The sequence below is a fragment of the Antrostomus carolinensis genome, unplaced genomic scaffold (assembly GCF_000700745.2).
Source record: "Antrostomus carolinensis isolate BGI_N321 unplaced genomic scaffold, ASM70074v2 scaffold13601, whole genome shotgun sequence".
Lineage (NCBI taxonomy): Eukaryota > Metazoa > Chordata > Aves > Caprimulgiformes > Caprimulgidae > Antrostomus > Antrostomus carolinensis.
Genome location: NW_010296363.1, coordinates 26,453 through 32,452, shown reverse-complemented (window position 1 = coordinate 32,452; position 6,000 = coordinate 26,453). Strand labels below are relative to the sequence as shown.

Below are 6,000 nucleotides of genomic sequence, written 5' to 3'. Positions count from 1 at the left end.
TATATATTTATATTTTCTTAGCAGATTTTTTATATTCCTATTTTATAACAAGAGTTTGAGTCTTCTGTTGACATAGAATTCTGTGTCTGTCTTTGCAGGATAGGTTGTTTAGCCATTTCAGTAAATATTTCTGAAAAATATACATGGAAAATACTTTATTAATATCAAGTTTAAAAATTATTTTGTTACTTTGGTTTTGTACACATGTAAATTTGTTTTAGAAATGAGACTGAGTTGTTATTTGAGATTGATTTTATAAATTTTTAAGACTTTCAAGAATGAGCACATCCAAGAGTATTCTTTTAAACTCTCAAGCAGCTAGCACCAGCAAGATTAAAGCATTTTACATTATTTGAAGTAAGGGGGATACTTTCTATTCAGTGACTTTAATTGATTTTTATTTTATGATGTAAAGAACTGGAAAAATATGTTTTGATTACTGTCATTGCTCTGAAAAGTAAATGATGGTGTGGACCATAAGTAAAGAACAGTCCTTGTAAGTTGTCCAGCAGTGTGCTTTCCTTCTCTCATGCTGGCCCTTTCTTTGCTTCAGTCCCTCTGCCCACTGGAGGGTGATTTCCTGAGATTTCCCTGATGCAAATGAATGAACTGTGAAACAACTTTTATTTTATCCTGAGTATTTCAAGCAGTGCAAACAAGGAAGAAAGGTTATGGCAGTCTATTCCATTTTTACATTTAGAATTTCATGAGTTCGAAGCTGACTCTAATGGATGATTAATTTGTATGTTCCTTTCTGTGCTGAAACTATTTGAGCATACATTCATTCCTTTGCTGACAACTTTATACACAGATCAAAGTCTAGTGTGGCAAACACTGTTTGGTTTCTATACCATGCCATAAATTCTGATTGAAAAGGAGATGATGTTTTGATAAATATCTTAAACATAAACTTTCTCCCTGCTCCAACATGTCCACTCCAGTTTTGAGTATATCCCAGGATGGAAACTCCACAAACTCTCTGGGCAACCTGCGTGTTTGACCACACTCATCTTTCCTCCTGTTGAAATTCCAAATCATTACAGCTCTTAACTCAGTAAAACTTCTGCAGGAGGTGGAACAAGCCAGACAAATAAGAGGTAAAAAACCTGCAATTCTTCTGCCTTGCCTCTTCTCTTGGAAAAAAGTGTGAGAAAAAGTAGAAGTCATCTTTGTTGAGGTTGGAAGAGCTTTTTCTCCTTTTTTTTTTTTTTGTTTTTCTTCTTTCCAGTATTCTTGTTTCCTTGCCTTATGTGAATCTTGCTGGAAGTGATTACACTTTGCACAAGGCAGTAGTGCCATGCTGTACCTGGCAGTAGTGTGCCAGATGCTGCCAGCATTGCCGTGTGTCTGCCATACAGTGTCTGGTCTAGACAAAAGCACCTATTAATGGAAAAAGATCAGACAAGGGAAGGACATAGAATGCTTGATGACGAGCTCCATCCTATTTTTTCAGCTTCAAAGGCTTCAAATCACCACCAGAAAAGTATGGATTGTTTCCAGCCTTGCAGTCTTAGGAAGTATATCTTTTGCTGACAGAGTACCTTTCCTGTTGTACTTTTGTGTACCTCTGGTTTTTAATGTGGAGATTAAACATTCTGTCACTTCCACGTTCTTCAGGAGATAACATTTCCTAATTTTGCTTTGCTGTCTGCAAACATGTGTCGGAACCAGTCTGTTGAAAACCTCAAAGCTCAAAAGGAAACTTTATGCGGTGACGTCTTATTAGCAGCAGCATTTGTGTCTTACTTTGGATCCTTCACAAAACAGTATCACCAGGAACTGATGGAACATTTCTGGGTTCCTTTTCTGAAGTCACATAAGGTAAAATTTAGTGTACAAAATGAGAGTCTCCAGTGAAGAGTCCAGTTTGTTAAAATTGCTGTCTTTCAAAAATTTGAAGTATAGATCTGTATTTAAAAGTGGCTCTTTGCAGGTATTTGCTTTCCAAATACTTACTTTCCTCAGATTACATGTACATTTTGAGGGGATGGGAGAGAAAGGTTAAGTTCTCTTTGGCAAAAGAAAATCCCTTCCCTTTTCAATTCTCAATGCCAAATTCTGTCCTTTGTGGCACCTGTGTAACAGCAAATGCTATAAATAGTGACAGAGCTGCATAGAGAGACCCATTGTGCTTACCTTTTCAGCTCCAGGAAGAGCAGGTAGTTACGATAATTTCCATTTCTCTTTACACGGAGGAAACTGTGATAGTACTCAATAAATTAATAGAGAGTCTAACCCTTAGAGTTGTCTCTGCAAAGCTTTCTCTGTCCTTCTTTGTGAAGCTTTGGACCATTTCTTTCTTCCTTAAGGCTGCAAATGCTCCTCAAGTTTTCCTACTTGTTTCCTGTTCCTCATGCGTTACATATCACAGCATTATATCCTAATTAATGTAGTTTAGTCACTGAAATGTATGACTTGTGGAACTCTTACCCTATTTTAAATCACAAAGGTAAGGCACAGCAGGCAAGCTGAGTTGCCTGAGGCACTCTGGAAATACAGTTAAAGCCAAATCCAACCTTCCAAAAGTCAGCACTCAGAACTGCAGGGACATCCTTTTGCAGACGTTTGCTTTGTGCAGGAGTTTAACAGTCACTAATCTGTGTGCAGCTTTATTTTGCATGGAACATCTGCCCATCCTTTTCCACCAAAAATTTGTCTGCAGATGAAGTTCTTTCTCAAAAACTTCCTTCTTCCTTGCAGCCTTATGCTGATAGGTATTAAAAATTGCCCCTGTATATTTGTTTTCAATAGTGGGACCATGGAAATAAACATTGTTCTTAACTCTTCTAAGAATCCTCTGAAAAGGATTGAACATTTTTATAAATAAAAATAATCCATGCTGTAACTTTTTACTTTTTAAGATGCTTTCACTGAACAGCAGTGAGATAAAATACCTCATTTCAGTTTTGATTGTTTTTCTGCAAGTGGGAAGAGTGGGAAAGAGGAAAAAAACACATTTGTGAAGTAATGTTAAAAACAGATGTTTATTAATCGTCCTCTTTAGAAGGAACAGCAAGTAGTTCTATGCCATGGAGTATCAGTTTAGTGTAGATATGGGGACATTAGATGTATTTATATAATAAATATTTTTCTTACATTGTGTGTAAATTTGTATTAGAAACCCTGATAACACCCCAGTGCTAGTGTTTTCCACAAGAAAGTATTTCAGCTTGTGGAAATAATTGTATTGCTTGTCTTACAGTCCAGAGATGAAGCAAATAATATTTTCTGGTATGTTTATTTAAATGTGTTACACATGGGAGATAAATATAGAGAGATACTTGCAGAGGGGAGTGTATGCCTGTTGGTGCTTTTGTGCTTGTATTTTCAGCAAGTTCATCAAAAGTTAAGTTTAATTTGGGCTCCGTGGTTAGAATCAGGGGTTAGACAATTTTAAGTTGGTATGTATTTTCCAGTAATATGGTAACTATGACATTGTGCCACAGAAACAGCACCAGAGGTATGGTGCCATTCTTATTAATACTAACAATTGTGCAAATTTGGCTCAATGCTTTTTTTATTTCAGTGTGCACTTTTAAAAGAATCTCCAGTCTACAAGGCAGCACTAGGGATTGTACATGTCTAGGGAGGGGGAGGAAAATTTTGATGGAAGTGTTTTTAAAACACTTCTGAATGGAGTGTAAGATAGTTCATGCTAAATGCTGATGATGCTGTGGTTTCCTTTAATTTATGAGTTTAGAATTCAATCCAGAAATCAAATAAGGAAGCCTGGAATATTGTGAAGGAGTTGGTGGGGGGTTGTCCTTTGCTTCAGCAAGGAAAAATTCAATTCCAGGCATCTGGTATAGATCTTCTTTTATGCCTCCACTAGCCACATTTTTTTCCCAAATAGCTTACTTACTCTGTTGTGCTGCATTAGGCATTTCCCTTCCCACCCATACCTGTTTGGTAAGCACTGATTTCAGATACTCAGTTTCTTTTTTATTTCATCTCTTTGTCAATGCCTGCAACAAGTTAGTATCCAGCAAGCGTGGCTGGCTGGTGGCTGCGCTGGTATACGTGGAGATTGCAGCTTCCTTCTTAGCAAACGCGCTCACACGAGAGCGTTGCTGGAGCTGGTGCCATGCAGGGAGCTCCAAGGCTGCCTCTGCCCCTGGAGATGTGCCTGTTCTCTGGCTTTTGACCTTGTTAGCATACAGCTGAACTATATTAATAAGCTACCATGGGAATCCTGTTTTTATAATTTTTGTGTAGATACCTACTGTTTTATGTTCCAGAAATGCCTGCTCAAGAGCATACATGAGCACTGAAATTGCAAGATCAGAATTCATATAGACTGAAATTTATAATATAGGGTGGTTTTTTAACTGTTGAACAATAAATATATTTTATGAAGTAAATGTCTTAAATGAAAACACTTTTTAAAAAAATCTGTGATAAATATAAGAAGCTGCTTCTCATTACATTTCCCAGTATAGTCTTTTGCATCTGAGACTCCACAGGGATCCTCCTTACTTTTCTGCCTAGAAAGCCTTAATTTATATCAGCCCGGTTATCTTGTGTATTGCACTGAATCCTGTCTTGCTGCTTGGTAACCTTGCTGGGTGATTATATTCCGCTCTGATTCAAAGGTTCCTGTTCCTGTGACGGAGGGCCTGGACCCAATTGCCACGTTGACGGATGATGGTACGATTGCAGCATGGAATAACGAGGGACTGCTTAGTGATAGGATGTCAACAGAAAATGCCACTATTCTAACAAACTGCAAGCTCTGGCCTCTGATGATAGATCCCCCACTACAGGGAATTAAATGGATAAAGAATAAATATGGAGCTGACCTTAAAGTCACACATCTAGGACAGAAAGGGTATGTACATGATGAAAAATTGGCTTTCATGTTTAGTACCCTGAAGTTCCCCTAATTTTTGTAAGGGGTTGGGGTTTGTTGGAATACACTTACTTGAAGACTTGAAATATTACAACAGTGATGCTTATTTATCCATAGTATCATTTTCCATTTTAAATGGTGCTTGAAAGGGGACCTTTTTTACACTGTTGAGGAGGAAGTAAAGTGGAAGTTGAGGTGTGCTTTTTGTGAGGGGCAGCTCACTTTTTCAATAGGTAAGGTGCAAAGCCTGATGATGTGACAGTTTTACTGTGCAGTTTAGTCAGCAGAACACAGCACGTGCACCCTTACCAAGGGAAAGATTCAATCCAGTGTACTGCATTCAAGGCAAAAGTCAGTATCAAATCCTTTGCTGGTAAACAAACGTGGGCTTAGTTCTCATTTCTGTTACTGAGTTGTATCTAAGTTGATAGCACTTGCATGCAATTGATCTGTTCATATGTTTTCTTATGTTTACTTTGATTTGGGGAGACAACCAGGTAAGATTTAACTGCTCTGTTTCAAAGGGCTATCTGAGTTGATTTAAATTAATTCCATATATATCACACAATTACACAATAATCAGTAATACCTCATTTTTAAAAGAAGCATTAAACATTTGTCTGGTCTGCTCTTCTGAATGAACTGTTTTTCCCTCACCTGCCCTGATCTTTTTCTTCCTTTCACAACCCTCACAAATAATTCATTCGCTGCAGTACCCTTCTGCATGAAGCTACATTGTCTGCTTACTTATCTTTCCACGATTATCTACCCTCTCCTCAGTGCCTGTTGAAACAGAGTTCTTCCAAATTGTTCAGATGCAATGCCTTCAAGAAAGCATTTATTTTGTAGATGGGGATATACCAAAAGGGATAACACAAGAACATAAAATGAAAAAAATAACAAATGCTAAAAGATATATGTGCCCCCTGCAGCTTCTCCATGTCAATTCCAGTGTCTTCAATATGGGGCTATATCCTTGTATTGTCTTACATGAAAAGCCCCAGCAATATGTGCAAGAGCATAGGTGTAAAGATATCAACCTCTTAACCAGTGGGAATTTTTTTGTGAATTTAATTTGTGGCTTAATCATACTCTTTTAGAAAAGCTTATCCAATTCTATTATATAAAAGAAATCTTTTTATGACCAATAT

The 6,000-nt window shown here is 37.4% G+C and overlaps 1 pseudogene; it reads left to right on the top strand.

Moving 5' to 3' along the window:
- The first annotated feature begins 1,656 nt into the window (after positions 1–1,656).
- The window catches only part of LOC104532925 (dynein heavy chain 11, axonemal-like), a 29,431-nt pseudogene continuing 25,087 nt past the window's right edge, over positions 1,657–6,000 (top strand).